Source organism: Garra rufa, chromosome 3 (assembly GCF_049309525.1).
Source record: "Garra rufa chromosome 3, GarRuf1.0, whole genome shotgun sequence".
Taxonomy (NCBI): domain Eukaryota; kingdom Metazoa; phylum Chordata; class Actinopteri; order Cypriniformes; family Cyprinidae; genus Garra; species Garra rufa.
In genome coordinates, this window is record NC_133363.1 from 25,108,853 (window position 1) to 25,132,000 (window position 23,148).

At 35.2% G+C, this 23,148-nt stretch overlaps 1 protein-coding gene across 3 annotated transcripts in view; it reads right to left on the minus strand.

Annotated features, from left to right (window-relative positions):
* The window catches only part of znf536 (zinc finger protein 536), a 220,411-nt gene that overhangs the window by 144,226 nt on the left and 53,037 nt on the right, over positions 1–23,148 (minus strand). For all 3 annotated transcript variants that reach the window (XM_073835843.1, XM_073835845.1, XM_073835846.1), the window contains exon 3: positions 5,350–5,464. The gene's annotated coding sequence lies outside the window, so the exon portion shown is untranslated. The remainder of the gene's footprint in view (positions 1–5,349; positions 5,465–23,148) is intronic.

Here is a 23,148-nt window from a genome sequence, read left to right on the forward strand (position 1 = left end):
CGAGCACCCATTTGAGACTGATGTGCGTGCTTTTGTTTAATTTTTCTTTACTTACGAAATGAAAATGTAAATAGCCTACACACAGTATTTCTGAAAATAAAATAAAATAAATAATAATAAATTATTATTTTTTAATAAAATAAATTAATAAGAGATGCTTTTGATTTATTAAAACTTAATGAAACATTTAAAATGGAATCCAGAAAAGTAATGGAAACCACAGAATTTGGTAAAAATAAATCTGAATTTGAGAAAATAAACAAAATAAATAAATAATTAAATAAATAAATAAATAAAATAAACAAAATGTATTGCATACGGCCTTAAAAAAATTGTAACATTTAATAAATTGCAGTTAAATTGTGTACGTTTCATGATTTCAATTAATTTGATATGCTTTTTGATTAATATCCAGACCAATTACAATGGAAAAAGCGGAATTTGGAAAAAATATTAAAACATAATTTGGAAAAAAAAAAAAAAAAAAAAAAATCAAACAGATTTCATTGGGTTACAATTTTTTTTTTTACTTTTAATAAATTGCTGTAAAACTGTGCATGTTTCTTTATTTTAAATAATTAGACATGCTTTTTGATTAATATTTTAATTAAATTAAAACAGAGTCTAGAAAAAAAAAACTGAATCCCGAAAAATTTTAATGGAATAAAAATGGAATTTGGAAAAAAATAAATAAAACAGAATTTGGAAAAAAATATCACAGATTTCACAGGGCTTAAATTATTATTATTATTTTTTAATAAACTGCTGTTAAATTGTGTACGCTTCATGATTTCAATTAAATAGACATAATTTTTTTATCAATATTTTTATATAACCATTAAAACAGAGTCTAGAAAAAAAACTGAATCCTAAAAAATTTAGATGGAACAAAAATGGAATTTTGGAAAAGAATAAAACAGAATTTGGAAAAAAAAAAATATCACAGATTTCATAGGGCTTAAATGTTTTTTGTTTTAATAAATTGCTGTTAAATTGTGTACGCTTCATGATTTCAATTAATTAAATATGCTTTTTGATTAATATCCAGACCAATTGCAATGGAAAAAATATTAAAACAGAATTTGGGGGAAAAAACAAACAATAAACAGATTTCATTGGGTTACATTTTTTAAAACTTTTATTAAATTGCTGTTAAACTGTGTTTGTTTCTTTATTTTAAATAATTAGACATGCTTTTTGATTAATATTTTTTATTTAACAATTAAAACAGAGTCTAGGAAAAAAAAACAGAATCCTGAAAAATTTAAATGGAACAAAAATGGAATTTGGAAAAAAGTAAAACATAAATTGGAAAAAAAAAATCACAGATTTCATAGGGCTTAAATGTTTTTTTTTTTGTTTTGTTTTTTTAATAAACTGCTGTTAAATTGTGTATGCTTCATTAACTATCTTTTCTTGCTTTCAATTAACTAGAAATCCTTTTTGATTCATATTTTTTATTTAACCATTAAAACACACAGAGAGAGAGACAAAAAAACAGAATCCAGAAAAATTAAAAAAAAAATTAAAAATAGTAATTTGAAAAAAAAAAAAAAATGATATTTAGCAAAAAATAAAACAGATTTCATAGGGCTTAAATGTTTTTTGTTTTAATAAATTGCTGTTAAATTGTGTACGCTTCATGATTTCAATTAATTAAATATGCTTTTTGATTAATATCCAGACCAATTGCAATGGAAAAAATATTAAAACAGAATTTGGGGGAAAAAACAAACAATAAACAGATTTCATCGGGTTACATTTTTTTTTACTTTTATTAAATTGCTGTTAAACTGTGTTTGTTTCTTTATTTTAAATAATTAGACATGCTTTTTGATTAATATTTTTTATTTAACAATTAAAACTAGAGTCTAGGAAAAAAAAACAGAATCCTGAAAAATTTAAATGGAACAAAAATGGAATTTGGAAAAAGGTAAAACATAATTTGGAAAAAAAATCACAGATTTCATAGGGCTTAAATGTTTTTTTTTTTTTTTTTTTTTTTTTTTTAATAAACTGCTGTTAAATTGTGTATGCTTCATTAACTATCTTTTCTTGCTTTCAATTAACTAGAAATCATTTTTGATTCATATTTTTTATATAACCATTAAAACAGAGAGAGAGAGAGACAAAAAACAGAATCCAGAAAAATTAAATTAAAAGAAAAAAAAAGTAATTTGGAAAAAATAAAATAAAATGATATTTAGCAAAAAATAAAACAGATTTCATAGGGCCCTAAATTAAAATGTATAACTGGTGCTCCATATGGCTAATTTGCAACAGTGATCACTATCACGTCATTCACAGTGCTTCATGGGACTTTTTTTACGTGGTTTTTCAATAGTATTTCCACTAATAAAATGGTTTGTTTCATTGTTCAAAGGATATCATTAAAAGTTATTGTTAAAGACAACTTTCCCTATGAAGAAAATGAATGGGATTTTAACTTGCAGATCTCAAATGCTTCATTCTATAAAATTGCTTTCTATGAAGAACAGACTGAAATGTAATTCTCTATTTACTGAAAATCGTACTTGACAGCTGTGGTCACTGTATGGAACAGAGCAGCTTGGACATTCTGCTATAAACAACTCCCTTTGTGTTCTACAGAAGAAAGAAAGTCTTATGTGTGTTTTTATTTTTTTTTTAGGGTGAGTAAATTATTCATTTTTGGGTGAACTGTTCCTTTAAGGAAAAAGAAGCAAGATTGTGAGATTGATAAAGTTACAATGAAGAGAGAGAGATGGTCCATGTAGTCCTATCGTCTCTTCTCCTCTCAGGACATGTCTTAGATTTCAGTGTGATTAGATAGTCAGGGATAGAGAGATGTTCTGAGGGAGTATTAGTAATTAATCACTACTGAAGCTGGGATTTCCACTCTCACTGTCTCGTCTACACACACACACACACACACACACACACACACACACACACACACACACACACACACACACACAATGTTCCTTTAACCATTCAACAAAACACAAAGAGAAGGGAAAAAACACCAGAAAACAAAATAAATAGAAATAAAAATAGCAAAACAATACAACAAAAAAGCATTAAGCAGAGGCTTAAGAGGCAAACGGTTCCCTTTGTGCCATGTGCTAATTATTACCGTGCACATAATGGGCTGCAGTCTCCTCCATAGACGATGTCTTAACACCTATCATTACTGAATGAAAGGGTGACCATAAAAAAACAAAAGAAAAAAAAAACACAAAAAAAAAAAAACAGCAGCCTCCGCTTACAGCTCTCCTACCACCCCTTCACAATCTTTTTTTCCATTTTTATTTTTTTTATTTTCTGTACTATGAATAAATTTAGTCTGTCCCGGACATGAAAATGTCAAATACCTAAAATACACCTAGGCTAAATAGCATATTAATTTTTAATGCTCCTTCATCCTATGCTGCTATTCTCATATCTAGTATGTCTGCCAACAGCTGTTGCAGGCTCTCTCATAGGGGGATTTATAATCTATCTAAAAGTGTGCTGGAGCATTGTTCAGGAGGAGGAGGAGGAGGAGGAGGAGAAGAAGACTTTTTATTCATAGGCTGCTTTTACCCTTTACTTCCCTTAAAAAAAAAAAAATCTGAAAAATGTAAATCATTACTGCATCTTTTCGTTCTTTATTTCGATTTAAAGATCACACTCGTAATTTTTTTAATTATCCAAATATGCAAAGCGCAATAAAATGCATGAAGATTTTAATCACTCTTTTTACCCCAGTGATTATTTCTCAGGCTGGTTTTATTATTTAAAGTGAGTTTATGTCTTCAGTTTTCGCCAAATCCAGGGCTTGTCATCACAATATATGAGGTGAGCTTGCCATTAATTGAGAAAAGTTAAACAGTAAAACTGAAATATTATACCCTTACAAGGTAACATACAACATATCCAACAATTATTCTTGCCTACAAAATTTTAATTAATAAACTGAATAGCATTATACAATTTCAAACTTATCTGACCTGACATATATGGGAAGAATTATACTGAGAACAGCAATCTTTAATTTTAAATCTACTGTTTTATAGCTGACTCTGGTCTAAATATACACTACCATTCAAAGTTTAAGATTATATATGATTGCTTTTGATGTTTATAAAATTGTGAAATATTATTACGATTTAAAAATAAGTATGTTCTATTTCAATACATTTTGAAATGTAATTTATTCCTGTGATGGCAAAGCTACATTTTAGCAGTCATTACTCTAGTCTTCAGTGTTACATGATCTTTCAGAAATCACTCAAATATTTTTGTGGAGACTGTAATAGAGTTTTTCAGCAATCTTTGATGAATAAGTTCAAACACATTTATGTTAAATATTTAGTTAATGTTTTTACTGTCACTTTTGATCAAGTACTAATATTATTTATTTATGTATTTATTTATTTTCAATAGGGTAGTGTAGGCCCTATATCATATTGCTACTCAAATTTTAAATTTGGATAATAAAATGTACAAAAATAATTTATTTAAACAGCTTCAACATTTCTTACATTATCTCAGTTGATTCACTATAGTTTAGAAAATTGTAATACTATATGACAAGAACTCAGAGTTAAACTGTGTCAGAACAAATTCATCTTGATAATGTCAGATAACTTTGATAGAAAGGTATGTATAACAGACAACTGTTAGTATGACAATATTTACACAACTATAAATTGTTTATTGACCAATTACCAAGCAATGCTTAAACATGGTCAGGTCAAAGTGTCTGACTAATTTTTGGTCAAAAATTGTTATCAATTATGTATGAAGAATTTTTGGGTAAGATATAAATAGCAAAAATTATATCTGGTGTCTGAATAATTCTTGGTTTGACTGTACAGACTACTTCTAAAGAAAGCACACATGCATTCAGACTTTTATCGCAAAATCTTTTAGTTACTAGTTTTAATCTCCTCTACCTATTGTACTGTATATCTTTTATATGTACTGAGATCTTTAAGAAAGAAAATTCATGATGGCCACATATGAAACATGTCGGTGAAAAGGCTGGAACCAGATATAAGAGCAAATTGGAGAAGCAATTGCTCTAAATTGGGCTTTTATATGTCATTTAGGTGTTCGGCTTAAAGACACATCGCAGGAGAAGATTACAAGCGTTCAGCACAAAACGTGCCGCTTCAAATGGACTGTCTGTTAGGGATCAGACTCTGGGATCAGTTAATCTCATCCTGACACTGATGATTTGAGACCAGCGGGTAAGTGAGCATGCTTCATGTCTTATCTAAGGACCGCTCAAGCGTGTGCAGATCTGGGATCAGCGAGCTAAACGAACGTCCCGTATCTGGTCCAGGAGCGGTGTCAGGTTACAACTACCGAACGTTCGCTTACCTGATCACTCTAACTGCATACTGGTCCGGGGCCCGTCAGGTTGAAGAGACCGTGACTCACCCCGCCACTGAGTCTGTACGGCAACAAGCGATGACAGCGGCGATGAGTCTTTACTCTGTCAGCAAGAAAGAAAGAGAGAGAGAGAAAGAGAGAGAGAGAGGATGTCAGGCCAAATGTAACAAATTCACTGAATCACAGCAGTGGCGCAGAGGTCAAGGAAAAGCAGCCGAAAAAGGTTAAAGATGAAATCAAAGCCGTGGCTCAGAGCGCCGCTGAAAATCTATCCCAGCGAGGCAAGGCCACCGCTGACGCGCTCGGCAGACAAGAAGCTAAATACTGCACGCCACTCTGGGATCTTTCATTTTCAGCCGATCAATAAGGACTTATATTTATCAGGATTCCAAGCAGCTGCCACATCTGACAACCTCCACTTCATTTTCGCACTACGCCCTCCCTCCCTCCCTCTTTCCCTCTCTCTCTCTCTCTGCCCATCCATCGTCCAGCCCGTCTTCAGTGGCCTCGTGCTAAATCGGGACCTATCGACCACCAAAGCGAAACCTACGGGGGGCCTCCGGTGCGGCTCCAGCCCTCACGTACAGCCGCGCTCCTGCCGCGTCCCCCTACTAATATTGGGTTAAGAAGCGTGCGTTTTGTCATTAGCCTGTTGGCTCGGGCCCATCTCCCTGCTCTCTTTGTTCCGCGGCACGCCATTGAAGCCTGCCAAGAAAATGGCGGCGTAAAACACGTACACTTCACCACTTCGTTTCCCCCGTGCGAGCGTTTCGAAAGCGCCGATAGATTCGGGGAGGAAAGGCAGGGGGAAAAGAAGAAACTCTCCAATTTAAATCATTCACAGAAGCAGAAGATTTGCTGAGAGGGCGGAGAAGGCCGAGTTAAAATAGCTCAATCTCTAATCATCTGTACGACAATATTTGCTGTGAGGCATTCTAAATAGATTATCGCTGGTCCATCTGCCTCATCACTGATTTATAAGGCGTTAAGCTGCTTTCCAAAGGCAAGGACTTCCTTTGCAGCTACAGTGGAAGGATTCTTGTTCAAATCAGGGCCAATGGCAGCTGAACAAGCCCGCCGCTCGCAGTAAAGGAGTTTCTGCTTTCAGCGCAAGAGAGAGAGAGGAAATAAAAATAGGACGGCACTATCCGGTTTGGAGTCGCCACATGAAGCGGTCTGAATCCAAAAATTTTCTATCTGATTTTTTTTTCTCTTTTTTTTTTTTTTTACAAAGAGACAGAGAGGAGGGGAGGAAGTGAAAAACACACACACAAACATACACACACAAAACAAGGGACATCATTAACATATGAATACTGTATGCAAATGGTTAGAAGAGAGCAGATGTTGGCGCATTTAATTGACCTATATGTGAATTGCATCCAAACCTTCTACACCGAGTATGCTGAGTGTAACACTGGATGCCCGGCACTGGCTTCCTTACACAACACAAACAGGGAGGAAATGAGGGGAGGGTGTGTGCTTGAGAGACGGAAAGAGGAGAGATAGAGATGTGTAAAGTGAGGCAGAGACAGATGAAGACAAAGAAAGCCGCGTCGGTAAACGGCACGGTCACAGAGATGCCTAAACGCATCGGCTGTCAGCTCCTCGCGTCTCTTATGGATGACATCACTGCGCCACGCAGAAAATCAATCAGGCTGTGGCCTTTGGGGAACATGAGCGTCGCTGACAGGTTATGAGCTGCAATCGGTGTTGTGTTCAGTTTATCCTCCTCAACTTTTGCTTTAACTCCCATACTACGCTCAGGGCTCTACGCTTACTTTTATTTTTAGGAGCACTAGTGCTCCTGACTTAAAGGTTGTATCAGCGATTTCTAGCCTGAAACATAAAGTGTCAAATTCAGCTGAGCTTTCTTCACGATCCGCTCGCTGCCTGCCCCATAAATTGTCTGTGAAAAAAACGCGTCTCTCTGGTCAGCCTAGGGTCCGAGATATGCCAAAAAAACAATCGGCACTACCAACCTTTCCACAGATAAACAAACAGTGTTCCAACCAATCAGCGTCAGGGGTTTGGTGTTGTGGACTTTCCTACTGGTGCTGGGATGTGAGGGAGGCGGAGCGAAAGTCCACAGCAGCGAGCGGATCGTGAAGAAAGCTCAGCTGAATTTGACACTTTATGTTTTAGGCTAGAAATCGCTGATACAACCTTTAAAAGAAAAATTAGAAGCACAGTCAAAAATTTCAGGAGTACCTTCAAAATGTAAAAATCTAAATGTCTGGTCAAAAAACAATCACAATTAGAAGGTGATATCTGACTCCTTAAAGTAATTCACGGGGGAGTTAATGGCATTTTTCAAACTTCATAAATGTATATTTATAAGCTTTTTAAAACGTCTAATTAAAGCAATAAAATAAGAACAAGTAGAATAAGAACAGTAAGTTACCAATCAAATAAAATTAGAGGTGGAACAAAAGTGTATTTTCAGATGCTTAATGAGGCTCAGAGGTGGCATGAGTGCAATTAATTTAATAAATTCATGAGATTAATGTTTTAAATATAAAAATTTTACTCTAGAAATATTACATTTTTTAAATAACTGAAAATATACTGAAATGAAACTAAAACTGCCAGTAGGTGGCGGCGATTTCAATGATCAATGATTTTATTACTGAATCATTCATTCATTTGATTTGTTCGAATTGCTGATTCATTCAGGAATAAAGCAAGTGACTTTCTTTATGAATGGGTAGGCCTAATTGATTCATTGACTCACTAGATTCGTTTAAAATCGCACGTTCATTCATAAACGAAACAACTCTGTGTTTGAATGAAGATGCGCAGCAGCTTAGCTGTGACTTTGTTTCAAACTATTTTGTTGAAGAAATGGAGCAAAATCAGGCAATACTGTTTTAGTCAGACAATATTAACTTCTTGTTTATTAAACTGTTGTATTAAATCAATATCGCATTTACAAACTCCCTCAATAATCAATAAAAGCTATCACTCATCTTAGCTCATCACAATCTCACAAAGTTCCATTATAATCAACGAAGCTCCTTGCTGCACTATGAATCTCTTCTTTATACTCTGTCTACACTTCATTTAAGAAAGGATTCTGGACTGGTGCTTATATTTTTTCGTAGTCGCACATAGTAGTTTTCAGCCTATATCGCTCTTTTTCTATATAAAGACAACAAAAACAAACGGGGGACGTAGGGGTGGAGTCATAGCGCTTCTGTTGCTAAGTTTTGCATGGGTGAACTATAAGAACCACAAATGCTAATTTAATCTGGGCTTTGCCCTTTCTTTCCCCCTTTCTCCCTCCTGCTCGGGAATGTCATTAAATTGTATTAAACAGCCTTTTGTCCACAGGGCAAGGACCACCCGATATATGATAATACATTAATGCCCTGGTGCTACAGCCAGTGAGCTGAGACGCTCTTTAAGGCCGCGGGCTGAGCGGCACACACATGGAGCGCTAGAGTTTGTATGTGCACAAGTGTGCACGAGAGAAAGAGAGAGAGGGAGAGGCTGGCTAACAAGTGTGACACATACTAATAGAAACATACCTAATAAATTACAAGCTTTCAGGGTCTGGCAAGCTGACATTTTCTCTGTGAGCGGGACAATTTCATATCTGCGGAGCAGGGGAGCAAATTGCATCACGTGGAGATTGCTGGAAGATTAGCATAAAAATTAACACTTACATTTCAGCTTATTGTCAAGGCTTCTTCTGCTCTTTCGGCAAAACCAACAATCAATTCCTCTTAGAAATCTGATTAGCTTCCATGATGCTTATTATCCTAGGCATGTTCCCGCGTTGCCGAGTCCAAGACTCCTGGACTATTTGTTAAAGCAGAATTAAGAGGCTGATCAATCCATAGGTGTCTCTCATATGCACATAGCTTTTTTGTCCAGGCCCTTTATCAGCAGTCGCTCATTAAACATGCTGATTAATATGCCATAGATCACTGAAGAGAAGTATTTTACATTTAGATGGTTTATTATTTACATGTTAAGCCCAGCTGATGCAGCTGAAAGAAATAGCATGGTGTAAAAAAAATAAAAAATAAATGTTTCATTAGAGTTCTGTTAGCCGTAAATATAGCTGACGTCTTTTCTTTCTTTCTTACATTTTAAGCTTTGCACTGAGACTTTTATATTATTTTGCATATGAAAATAGCTCCATAATTTTAAATATCTGAATTATGAAACTGGTTTTACGGACCTCTCAAAATAAATAATATTATATAATAATAATAATAATAATAATAATAATAATAATAATAATAATAATAATAATAATAATAATAATAATGTGGAGATTATTAATCATTTATATTAAGAATTAATTTAATATTTTAAGAAATGCATTAAAATATGTGGCTTATATACTTGTTTTAAATATTTATAATGTTAGTAATAATAATAATAATAATAATAAGGAGGACTATTATTATAATTAATTTATATTCATTTATTTAAAGAAATACATCAAACAATGTATATTATGTACTCATGTTCAATAAAAAAATCTATAATTATTCTATACATATATTATATAATTTATAATATATTATAATTTATAATATTAATTAATTTAATACTTTAAGAAATGTTTAAAACTATGTGGCTTGTGTAATTATGATGAAGAAAATTATTATAATTAATTTATGTTAATTTATTTAATATTTTAAGAAATTCATTAAACTATTTTGCTTATGTATTTGTGTTCAATAATAACAATAATAATAAAGCAATTATTATACATTTATATTATTAATTTTTTATGTTAAGAAATGCATCAAAATATGTAATTTATGTACTCATGTTTAATAATAATAATAATGAAGATGATTATTATTCATTTATATGATTAATTTATTTAAGAAATGCATTATGTACTTCACTTGTTCAGTAATAATAATAATAATAATAATAATAATGAAGATAATTATTATTAATTTATGATTAATTTATTTAATATTTTAGAATATGCATCAAGCAATGTAGCTTATGTACTCATGTTCAATAAAAAAATAAATAATAATAATAAGGAAGACTATTGTTAATTTATATTATTAATTAATTTAATAATTTAAGAAATGTATTAAACTATGTGGCTTGTGTAATTATGATGAGGAAAAATATTATAATTAATTTATATTAATTTATTTAATATGTTAAGAAATGCATCATAATATGTAGCTTGTTTTTAATAATAATAATAATAATCATAATGAAAAAATATTATTATACATTTTCATTAATTTATTTAATATGCTAAGAAATGCATCAAAATATGTTGTTTATGTACTTGACTTGTTCAATAATAAGAATAATAATAATGATAAAGATTATCATAATTAATTTATATGATTTATTGAATATTTCAGATTATGTACTCATGTTCATAAAAAAATAATAATAATGAGGAAGATTATCGCTAATTTATATTATTAATTCATTTAATATGTGTACTAAATGTATTAAACTATGTGGCTTGGTGTAATTATGCTGAGGAAAATTATTATAATTAATTTATATTAATTTATTTAATATGTTAAGAAATGCATCTAACAGTGTAGCTTATGTACTTGTGTTCAAAAAATTATAATATTAACGAAAAAGCAAGATTATTATTATCAATTTATATTATTAATTTATTTAATATGTTAAAAATGCATAAAAATATGTAGCGTATGTACTCAGGTTTAATAATAATAATAAAGATAGTTATTAATTTATATGATTAGTTTATTTAATATTTTAAGATACGCATTAAACTATGTAGCTTATGCACTTGACTTGTGTTCAGTAATACTAATAATAATAATGAGGAAGATTATCATTAATAATTACTATTAATACTATTAATTTAATATTTTAGGAAAGGCATAAAATAAGTAGATTAAGTACTCTTTTTCAACAAGAAGAATACAAAATAAATAGATACTTGCATACAAGATATGCTGCTGCTGTTGTTGTTGTTGCTATTATTAATGTTATTATTATTAATTTTATTATTATTATTACTCATAATTACAGCATATCCTGTTTTGACTTCGTTAAAGCCCAACGGAATAAGTGCATCACCATTTCCCCCCTCAATTCCGGCATGTTTAAAGTCGCGGTATTCATGTTGACTCTTTCAGCGAAAGCTGTGAAAGTCATCACGCATTTTCAAAAGACTTTGCGCTGCTGTAGTGAAATATCTGTCAATACAGTCCTATTAAAATCACTGCACAAGTATGTAGTGATGAGCAGCGTGCGCTCTGGGTGGCTTTCCAGGTGGAGAGAGAGGGGCTTCATTTTGTTTAAACAAATTCTATTTCATCGCATCCAGATGTCTTTAAGCGCAGTCCGTTCGCCATGTGCACACTCCAAGATCCACAAAAAATGTATACAAACATTTATTCATAACGGCATGCCTCTTCTCAGACTGAAGAGTTGTCATGGTTCCCTTGACTCCGTTTCAGGGGTAAACTAAGTGTAATGTGAAGCAAAAACAGTGTAACGTGATTAGCCGGAGCGCGCCGCTTCTGTGACCGGGTGCCTTGTTCTCTAGCCAGGCGTCTAAGCAGGGAACGTGTGTTTGTCGTGTGGCCCACGAAAGCCGGTTGGGCTCAGATGCCGAGGAGTGCCAATACATCAGTAAAAAGTTGTATTAGTAAAAGTGGATAACAACATTTGAACCAGTAACCCCCACAAAGTCGTAGGTCTCTTTGACTCTGGTTTTGTGTGTCTCTTTCTAGCCCTGCCTCCTCCCTATCCTCTATTCTTATGTTAACATGGATAATAGGAATGGGCCACCCGGCAGTGAACTTTAAAACTTAAGTCGACGCTCAAGGAAAATAATCCATTTCTCGCCATCCGCTGATGAAACTTAACTCACTTCAAACTTTATGTGTGGGCCCTGTATAGCTCTACCAATACATCTGCTGGCTCCTTAAAGCATATTACTTTTCACACGGTTTAAAAATAATAAACGTGCACTTAGCCGGGCTGTTTTCTCGTCCTAATGCCACACAATGGCGGGGAATAATTCAAAAGTCTTTAAGTTCAGAGTAAACAGTGGGTTCCTTTGTTGATTGTACAGCTATTTGGGCTTTCTCTCTCTCTCTTTATCTCCTTCGGAGCTTGTTGTGTTTTTACTCTAAACAATAGAGCCTTCCTTCACATCTGAGCAGCACACCTCACTGCCGTTTAATAGGTTAAATCCCGTAGTATGGAGAGTCATATTTTAAACCGGTGGTTTATTTTTATGAGCGGGTGTAATTAACGCAGCATGTCCTATCTCTTAGTCATCGATGCCAAGGTCTCTATTTAAACAACTTTATTGTGAAATGTTTGCATTCTCAGCATTCGCCAGGCCACACACAGATTATTATTTCATACTTCTCAGCGACGCTCTGAAACGTTTACGCTTTCCAATGGTTATTGTTTTTGATTACGGCTCTGTGGATGAATCACTCTTGGGGAGGACTGACTAGAAAACATGTTTACACAGGGCCAAGTGTGAACCTGAAGGCCTCGCTCAGGCCAAATGAGCGCTCACCACCTGATTTATGAAGCAAAGATTAAACTATTTATGTGCAAGCAGTCTGAGTTGTTTAATTTCTCTGCTTGAGGCCTTCGCTTTGTTATTTCCTTGTTTTTTTTTTTTTGTTTTTTTTTTTGCAGAAGTACACACGTCAGACTGTCGGATATATTTATTGCAATGGAACATGTGAATAAGCATGATGGAGGAATTGCAAAATGCAGCCTTGTTAGTTTTTTTTTTGTTATTGCTTATCATTATTAATTTGTTAATATTATTTATTAAGAATAATTATAATAATAATTATTATATATTTTAAATGCTTTAAACTATGTAGTTTAATAATAATAATAATAATAATAATAATAATAATTATTATTATTATTATTATTATTATTATTATTATTATTATTATTATTATTATTATTAATTAGCCATAGAAAATGTATTTATTATTAGGCCATTATTAATGTATACTAAAAATATTACTTTAACAATAATAATAATAATAATAATTTATTTTTATTAGTAGTAGTAGTAGTAATATTATTCAACACAAGTACATAAGCTATATAGTTTAAAGCATTTCTAAAAATATTAAATAAATTAATAATTTATTATTAATAATAATTATTACTACTATTACTACTACTATTATTACTACAGAGAATATTGTATTACTGAGAATATTATATTCTTTTGCATATGCAAATAGCTACAGAATTGTAAATATCTGAATACAGAAATTAGTTTTATGGATGCCTCACAAAAAAAAAAAAGTATTATTAGTAGTAGTAGTATTAATATTAATATTAATGAGCCATTGTAAACAACAACAACAACAAATATTATTATTATTATTATTATTATTATAACAATAATACTGTTTCAACACAAGTACATAAGCTACATGGTTTAAAGCATTTCTAAAAAATATTAAATAAAATAATAATTGAAAATAATGAGAATAATAAGTATTGGTACTACTAATGCTACTACTACTCAGAATATTATATTCTTTTGTATATGCAAATAGCTCTAGAACTGTTAATCTGAATACAGAAATTAGTTTTATTATTATTATTATTAATTGAAGTGGGAATTATAATAATAACTTGCTTTTAAACTAAAATATTGTGGGAGAAAAAAACAATTAATAAGGCTTGTGAGCTTGTTTGTCTTTTTTAGCTTTGACAGTTCAACTAGACTAAAAATAGATAAAACAGCAAATTTATATATAAATGCCATTCAGATGGGACGTTTTAAAAGTAAAAAAAAAAAAAAAAAAAAAAAAAAAACCTTTTGCACTCTTTTATGATGAAATTCAAATACAGCAGAAGCTCAACAAGTATAAAATATCACCAATTTGTGAAATCTGTCAAACAAGTTACAACTGGTACCAAACGTGCAGGTGTATAACAAAAGTCAAAAAATCTTTTCAAGTACCCCACTGGAACCTGATTAAGTGCCCCCTGGGGCACACGTACCCCTGGTGGGCTCTACATTGTTAAAGGCAGAAATGAAATATGGCCTTGAAGACACGACACTGAGCCAGATCAGATGGCAGAGCAGATGTGTTTTAACAATGCCTTCTCCTCAATGATGTGCCCTGTGCCACCACAAACATTTTAAGACTTTCATTGTTACACAGGTGCTTTCTCAGAGAGCGCACTAGACAACAGAGCTCCTGAGGCACGCGCCACCCCGACCACACCATTCACACTTAATAAACCTCATGCTCAAGCCTCCAGGGTGATGAGGTGGGAAGGCTGAGATGGACGCGACAATCTGTGAGCTAACCACACTTCGACATATGGTAAAGGTCCACAGGCCTCCCTTAATCTGTCCGTCAAACCGGCTGCTCTGTTTCCCCACTGAAACATGAGAGCATTGCACGCACCGGCAGCAAGACTAGTGCTGACTTACGCTATTAACCTAGTATAATGATTTTATTATTTTACGCCAAAGAGTTTTGAGATTCTGCCGGTGGGAATTACCTCAAGAGAAGCCCTGAAAACCCCAACCCATAACCTCAAAGCATGATATCGCTTTATCGCCTTGCCCGTTCAGAGCAGCTCCAGGCTGCGCAGTGGCGTGCAGATGGGACTTCAGAGGTCTGTCATCTTTTGATTAAGAAAAGGAAATGATTTCACTTTAAAGACATTCCTCGTAGCCACCACGACCACAGTATAGACTCTCTGCTCCTCTCATTCAGTCGGCATGCTGTAATTCTTTCCCCTGCACTGTATACTGTTAAACTTTAGGATGATTGTTACCTGTCCGCCTATAGCTGTCAGGAGACGGACAGTAAAAAAGCAAGCAAACCAATTCGGGTTAACACGAGAGAGCGAGCGAATCCATCCCTGCTTTTATTGTCAGGCTCTTACGACAGCGTACAGCGAAACAGCTCAGGGACCTAACCTTGGGTTAAGTGGGGCACTGTGCCATTTCTTCATGACCTCAGGCTTGTTAAGCGAAGAGATAGGGAGTCTGGGAGCAAGGGGGGAGGTCTGAGAGATTGAGACGCAGACATGGAGCTCCTCCATAAACCCGCAGAGACAGACTGAGAATCGTCTCGCTCGTCACATTAAAACGTCTCTCAGCAACACATCTGCACATGAACTACAAATCACGGCTGGCCAGCGCTAGAGCTGTCGGGGAACAGTAAATGTTTCAGGAGACACAGATAAAAAAACTCGCTGACCCATCGCTAGGGTCCCTGTGTGAGTCCGGTCGTGTTTCGAGACTTTGATTTCTCTGACTGCATATGAAAGCGCCGGCCAAGCATCTGCTGTCTGAGCTCTGATCTAATACTTAACCATGACGTCTACATCATAGGAGGATTTTATCACAGATATCAGTGGATTGGTTTACATTACGTAGTATGACAAATAAGTATTAGGAAGGATTATTAAAATATTAATGTCATATTTATCATAACCAAAATATTAAACATACAATTTAAAATGACTAAGCTCAAACACCAGTATCACTCATATTCTTGAAGTTTTTGCTGATATTATAAGGGGTGGACTAATGAAAATTAAGAAATATTATTACAGAATTCGTACAGATACTGTAAAATAAAATTTCAGGACTTTTCAAGCACTCCTCTTTTTATTAGGGGTCGACCGATTATCAGCCCGACCGATTATTGGCGCCGATATTAAGCATTTTGACAATTATCGGAATCGGTTACTTTCAAAACCGATTTGCCGATAAAAATAATTTAATTTTGAAATGCGCTCTTTGGCTCCGACGCAGCCTGTCAGAGCTCACCACTCTGTGCCCTAGAGCAGTCTCCGCCCACCGCGCATCTGATTTGTTGGGAGTCGCGAGTCCGACCAATCAACTCGAAGGCTGAAGGCACTGAAGACACAGACAGAACGCTTGCTGGAGTAATCAGTTGTCTCTCAAAGGTAAGTCAGCAGCAGACGTTGATTGTGTTTCAGTAATTCACAATCCTTTACGGTGAAGTTGCAAAAACACCTCAATGTTATCTTGATTTCCCGGATGCGGAAAACCATCGCGGAATCCAGTCATATACCGTATTTTCCGCACTATAAGGAGCACCGGATTATAAGGCGCATCTTCAATGAATGGCGTATTTTAAAACTGTTTTCATATATAAGGCGCACCGCATTATAAGGCGCATAGAATAGAAGAGGCAGTCGGGGACGCATTCTGATCGGATGTTTTCCATGTTTTTTTTTTTTATTAGTAAACTCATTTGTAAAAAAAAAATAACTTATTTGATTAAAAGATAAATTAATGTTTTTATACCTTCATTTGCACTGTACTGTAAATTAAAACTAATGGAAATGTGTAGTGTCACATAGGCCTAGGTTAGGATAACAAAAAATGAGACATTTAGGCTATGGAACTGAGTGTGCCTATAATAGGCTATTAATGTTATAGTTTCATGAAAAGGTCGTCTTAACATCTTCTAAAATGAAGAATTAAATTATTAAGACTTATATTACACATTGTGTGTTTTTAAGCTAATCAATTTATGCGCATTAGATGATAAATTGGATAGTCACCTCATTGGGTTTAGCCATCAGAAAATAATTAATGAGAAATTATTATAGCTTATGCTATTATATGAACATTTCTAACGTGTAAATAATTTGAAGCCAAATAGTTATATTTCCCCAAGCTGTTTAGTTTTAATACAGTATGCATAGGCTTAATCAGGAAGCATACAGTGGCCCCACTTTTAACTCTCTCTTTATATTACCCTTATTGTAGATGGATGCACGGAAGAAGACACGAAGTGCAGTGTGGGAGCACTACACTCAACAAACACCAGGGAAGGCAGTGTGCAAAACATGTGGAGATGTTGTCAGTATGGGTGATACAATGGCAAAAAGTATACTTCAAACTTGTGGTCTCATATTACCAATTTTCATTTTTACACTAGACACATATCGGTTCAAAATATCGTTTATCGGTGCATTTGATCTGTAATAATCGGTATCGCAAAAGTCCTGATTTGATCTCTTCAGCCATAGTTTTTCAAAAAGTCAAATTCAAGTACTTCAAGCACTTTAAGCACCTTGTATGAACCTTGTTATTACCATTTAAAAGAAAGAAAGAAAGAAAGAAAGAAAGAAAGGTTTTAAATCTTACATTTTTATTTAATAATTTGATTTATTTTTGTGATGCCAAAGCTGAATTTTCAGCAGCCATTTCTCCAGTCTTCAGTGTCACACGATCCTTCGGAAATCATTTTAATACTTGGTACCCAAGAAATATTTGTAATAATAATAATTATTATAATAATATTACTTGGGTACCAAATTAACATATAAATAATAATAATAATTTTATAATTACTACTACTACTATTTTCAGTGTTGAAAACAGCAGTGCTGCTTAATATTTTTAGTGAAAACTGTGATTTATTTATTTATTTATTATTTAATTTATTTATTTATTAGGATTCTTTGATGAATATAACGTTCAAAAGAACAGCATTTATTTGAAATAGAAGTATTTTTATAATTCATTATAAAAGAGATTAAAATGACTTTACAGTAACTTTTGATCAATTCTTGCTGAATACAAGTATTCATTTCATAAAAGAATCATTTTATTTAATTTTCATCTTGTTGCCAGCTATGCAACTGGATAGAGGAAAAGAAACAAGGAACAGGAAATGTCACAAGCCGAATTCGAACTCATGTTGCCTGAATGCATGGGTCAGTTTAACCGACGTAAGTCAATCGGTAGGCCAACTGGCATCTCTCTACTATTTTACCCCACATTCCCTCTATTATCTAAGGGATCAAGCCAGTTGTCAGAGCTGAAGCTGAGACCATCGGCATGACAGTCCCTCACCTCAGTCCAGGAGAAACAGATCGAAGTGCTTACCTGCCCGCTGCCGACTAGGCACTTTACACACCAGGACAACATACTGAAACCAGAACCACCTCGACAAGAAAACTCAGTGGTGTTGAGTTCACACACTGATTGTTGTTTGTCTAATAACAAATAGCAAAGTGTTAGCCAGTGAAAATACACGTTTGAGGCATACGTCCAGGTCACACTAATGTCACTTGCTCGTGTGCCCTATCGATTGCACCTGGACCCAACATAATATTCAATATTTAATCACCAGCCCAGACCCCACCCTACCACTAGTCCAGCACACATACAGTACACTCCCAAACAAACTGTCCAAAACAGAAGGGTTTCATAAGCACTCTCCCTTGCATAAACAGACACAGGTGTACACTTGTGAAAAACACTCCCTCAAACTGCTCGCATTCTCATCTTTCTTCTTTCGAGCGACCCACAACACACACACACACACACGGTTTATGAGAGTAGGCCATCTAAGAATCGTATAACATGCCGCACACACATGAAACTAATTAAACATTATCACACTTCCTGTGACAAAACATTCATTAAAACGGCACACACACACACAACTGGCGAGTACGCACTTCACATGCCCACCCAACCCACGACAGTTCTGTTTGACCTTGCGCTGCCATATTCATTACATCATTAAGTTACCTCTTCATTAACTTTTCATTATTTATGGGGGCTTTTGGGGAGGGGGACCTTTATCAAATACTATCTTTTGTTGAGCTCACAATGTGGAGGCAGACCCCCTCGAGAAATCGTCTGCCATGCCTCACTGCCAACAGGAGTATCAGCCTTGAACTCTGTCATTTCAGAGCTTAAATCCGGCTCCCCAGACCAGGGACAAACACGAACGGAAAAAGCGTCGCGCACAAGTATTCCCTTTAAGATTACAGGCACAAACAAAGGCCAAAACGAGCTGCGTAACTCTTTTAATAAGCGGCGGGACTCTGGAATTAAAGATGGGTTTGGTTTGTTTGTTTTCAAATGGCGACAATGTTTCGCTTTTGCTTCTGTATTTGGGTTCCATTGTGTCGCCGATGTTTTGGAAAAAGAAATCAATAGACAATGCCATTTGAGTCATGCAAACATCGCTGACTACAGATAAACATATTTGTGTTCCCTACCCTTACACGAGCACCATTCTGTTCCCAAGGCATATCGCGCTAGCTGTCATTAGCGAACCATCGGCCCCTCCACCGCCGCAGATTGCCTTTTTAAAAAAGTCTGGCTGCCGACCATTTCACATCGTTGGCCAATTATAAATGGCAAATCACAATCAAGCCGATTTTTCCCTTCCCCCCAGAAACACTCTACTCTGGCCTGGCTCCATGGCTGCTCTTGAATAATAGGGTGATAGCCCTTTGTGTGACAGCCTGCGCGGGCGTTGGGTATTTTACACATTCATGTGACGGATCCTGGGCTCAAACGGGCCCGCTCTTCAAACGGCGCGACGGCTCAGCCAAGTCTCTAGCCTTTTGCCGAACACACATCCGAACGCTAATAAATGGCTTCCTTCCCCAACCTACCCCTATCGGTCCGTATTAATCTGAGCACACAAGACAGGTGACAGCAATAAATGCTGCGAAAGTCTGCGAAGCCCCCCGAAAAAGGAATAAGAAAGATGATTTCAGATCAATGCTGAAGAGGGATCGGAGACAGCGGAGGAAGCTATTAAAGTGTATTAGGGCCGAGCATTAGGCTTTGACGGATAGGGCCCTCGCTGACTTCCAGTATCGCGGCCGTACAGCGCCGAGACGAGTGCGTGCACGTGTGTGTGGGTGTGCGTGCTGTGAGCTCTCTCTCCATCCACACTCCATCCCATGATCATTCGCCAATTACGGAGAGCTAATGCATCCAGAGCCTAGAATCCCACCCCAAAAACGAGGGGGGAAACTCTCCAGAGACCCGCTAATAATATAACTTAAAACATGCTGAGAGAGAGCATTATGCGCAAAATGGAAATCAAAAAAGAAAAACAGTGTAATTTAAACTGGGGCAAGGCTGGAATGGGTTTAACTTACAAATGGTAAATTCTCCATCTTTTTATCTCTCTGTCACTCACTCACTCACCCTCTCAGTAACACTAGCACCATGAACCAACACATTAGCCGTAGAGGGGGGTCTTAAGTCTGGAATAGGAGTCCAGCTGTTGGCTGTGAAAAAGCTGAGGAGCAGGTTGGGATGAAGCAGCTGTGAGAGCCAGTTTGTGGAGCTCACAGACATTAAACACTGTAATGTCATTTAAAGAAAGAAAAACGAAAAGAAAGAAAATATTTTTTTCCTTTTGGGTGTTAGCTTTAGTGTCTCTGAATAGTGTGTCCATAATTGGAATACTTTATATAATATTTTACAAGCTGAACATCCTCACATTTTAGTTTTCCCACAACAATTTTTCATAATGTGTTTTGTTCGTGAACTAATATGTGACCGTGGACCACAAAACCAGTCGTAAGGGTCAATTTTGAACATCATTTGAAAGCTGAATAAACAAGCTTTCCATTGATGCATTGTTTGTTATTATAGGACAATATTTGGACAAGATACAACTTGAAAATCTGGAATCTTGAGGGTGCAAAAATACAAAGTACTTAGCTTTGCATATTACTAATCAAAAATTAAGTTTTGATATATTTACAGGAGAAAATTTACAAAATATCTTCATGAAACATGATCTTTACTTTATATTCTAATGATTGTTGTCATAAAAGAAAATATTATTTTGACCCATACAATGTATTTTTGGCTATTGCTGCAAATATAGCCGTGCTACTTAAGGCTGGTCCAGGGTCACATATGTGAACGGTTAGTTCTGTAACCGACTAATGAGTTTAAGGTGACCAAATATGTTTTATCTGAGGTAAATGTGACATTGTTAACAAGCTGTTATATCGATGTCTTTTCGTGACTAAAACACTGATTATGCGACAGGACACGGGTTTTGGTAAGCTGTACTCTTTCTTTTAAAATACCTTCGGATGTTCATTCACGTTCATTTCGTGCTGTAACTGGTTAAAGTGTAAGAGATAATCAGCCACCACTTTGCTTGAACTGAGGCACTACAGCGATCTGTCACACATTAAACCGCCAAAACGGCATTTATTGTTTGAATACTGTATTAAAATGGACAGAATTTGAAATCTGAGACTTTGTTTCATATCAAAAGTAACAAAGCACAAAGCTTATTATGATTTATTGGTTGAGAGGCGTGCTACAATGTTTCGTTCATTAACTGAAAACAGGTCAGACTAATCGATTCTTGGGATTTAGGAAACAATATTGTTTTGTAAAAAAAATTTTTTACCACACATTGCTTGAGAAATTTACACAAATAAAATCCTTAGGTATTCACACAAATGAGAATTCCAATTGAGGGTGAAAGATTTCCCCTACACAGATTTCACAACCGTTTCACGGTGGTCAAGCAAAATCTCTTCTTGGTTTGAGTAACTTTTACGTGAGCTTTGCTTCATATATCGTTATACTATTAGCAATGGACTTTTATTGCCGATGAATGTGCTCAAATTTGCTAATGTGACTACACCTTAATCCTTTATCCATGTAATATACATTAGGCTAATTTTTTACATCAAAATCATTGAGTCTGATTGGTACACACAGAATGCTGACAGCAACCTGCTTTAGTCATTTACACAGGACAAAGCTCTATTCTCCTCACCCACTAAAAAAACAGCCCACATAATGATAAATAAAGACTCGCTAAACGCTAAACTAGTATCATATCCAAACTCACAGAGTGAGAGGACACCAAAATCATACCTGAACAAATGTTTATATTTTTGAATAACTTCTGTCCTGGAAATACAAACAATTACACTGAGAAGCAAGAAGCAATCGAGTCCAGCGTAATTGAACTGTTGATCTGTTAATTATAAGCAGTTAAGCAGAGTGACAAGCCACTGTTTATAATATCTACCCTACTATCAGAAATGAATAGTGCAGAACTTCCAAGGCCAAGAATAATGGATTAAAAAGAGTCAATCTCTCAGTAACAGACTCACACAAAAGCCCTTCTCACTCTGCTTGACGTTATGCCCTAAGACTATGTTTTCCGAGCAGCTGGCTTGCTGAGAAGAGGTGTGCTGATATATTCTAATCAGTTCTTTAGTCCGTCTGATCCAATGGTTCATGCGCCTATTTGTCGTTTTATCATCAAATTGCTCAGTAGAACAGAATGTTACCGTCCTCCCTCAGAATGCCTGCGCCCCTCGCTCCGATTTTTCCTCAGCAGGCTGAATAATTATCTGTTGTTATGATTTTTCTCCCTCTCACCATCATTCTTAGTTTCTTTCATCGGTATGAGTTTCTGAATTTTTGTGGTGCCGTAGCTTTAGGACATTAAATCAAGTGTTAAATCCAAATAAGCAGGTGCAAATGACAAGCAGAGAATGTAAAGCATGTGTGTGTGTGCGTGTGTGTCAACCGCAAACCGTCCCACGGTACGCCTTCTCTCTACACTTCATCTACAGCATTATAAAGTCACATGAGGATTACTCATCTCCTTCTCCTCTTCCATCTACCTCTCTCCTCCTTTCCTTCCCCATGTCTGCGGAGTGTTCAGTCATATTCCGAGACATAATCCAAGTGAATATTGGAGAGTGGTGGCGGAGTTCAGATTGGATCTGTGTAGCGCTGACAGACTACATCATCCGGGAGGGCCTCTAAGCCCCAGTGAAATAGTTGTGTCTGCCGCACAATATTACTGTCATGCTCCTCAATGTGTGTCCCCCTCCCTTACAAGCAGACGCTCTGAGATTCCACACAAACATCCAGAACCATGGACTGTGAATGTACAATATTTAGATACACACACACACACACACACACACACACACACACACACACACACACACACACACACATATATATATTGCCATTTTTATGTAATT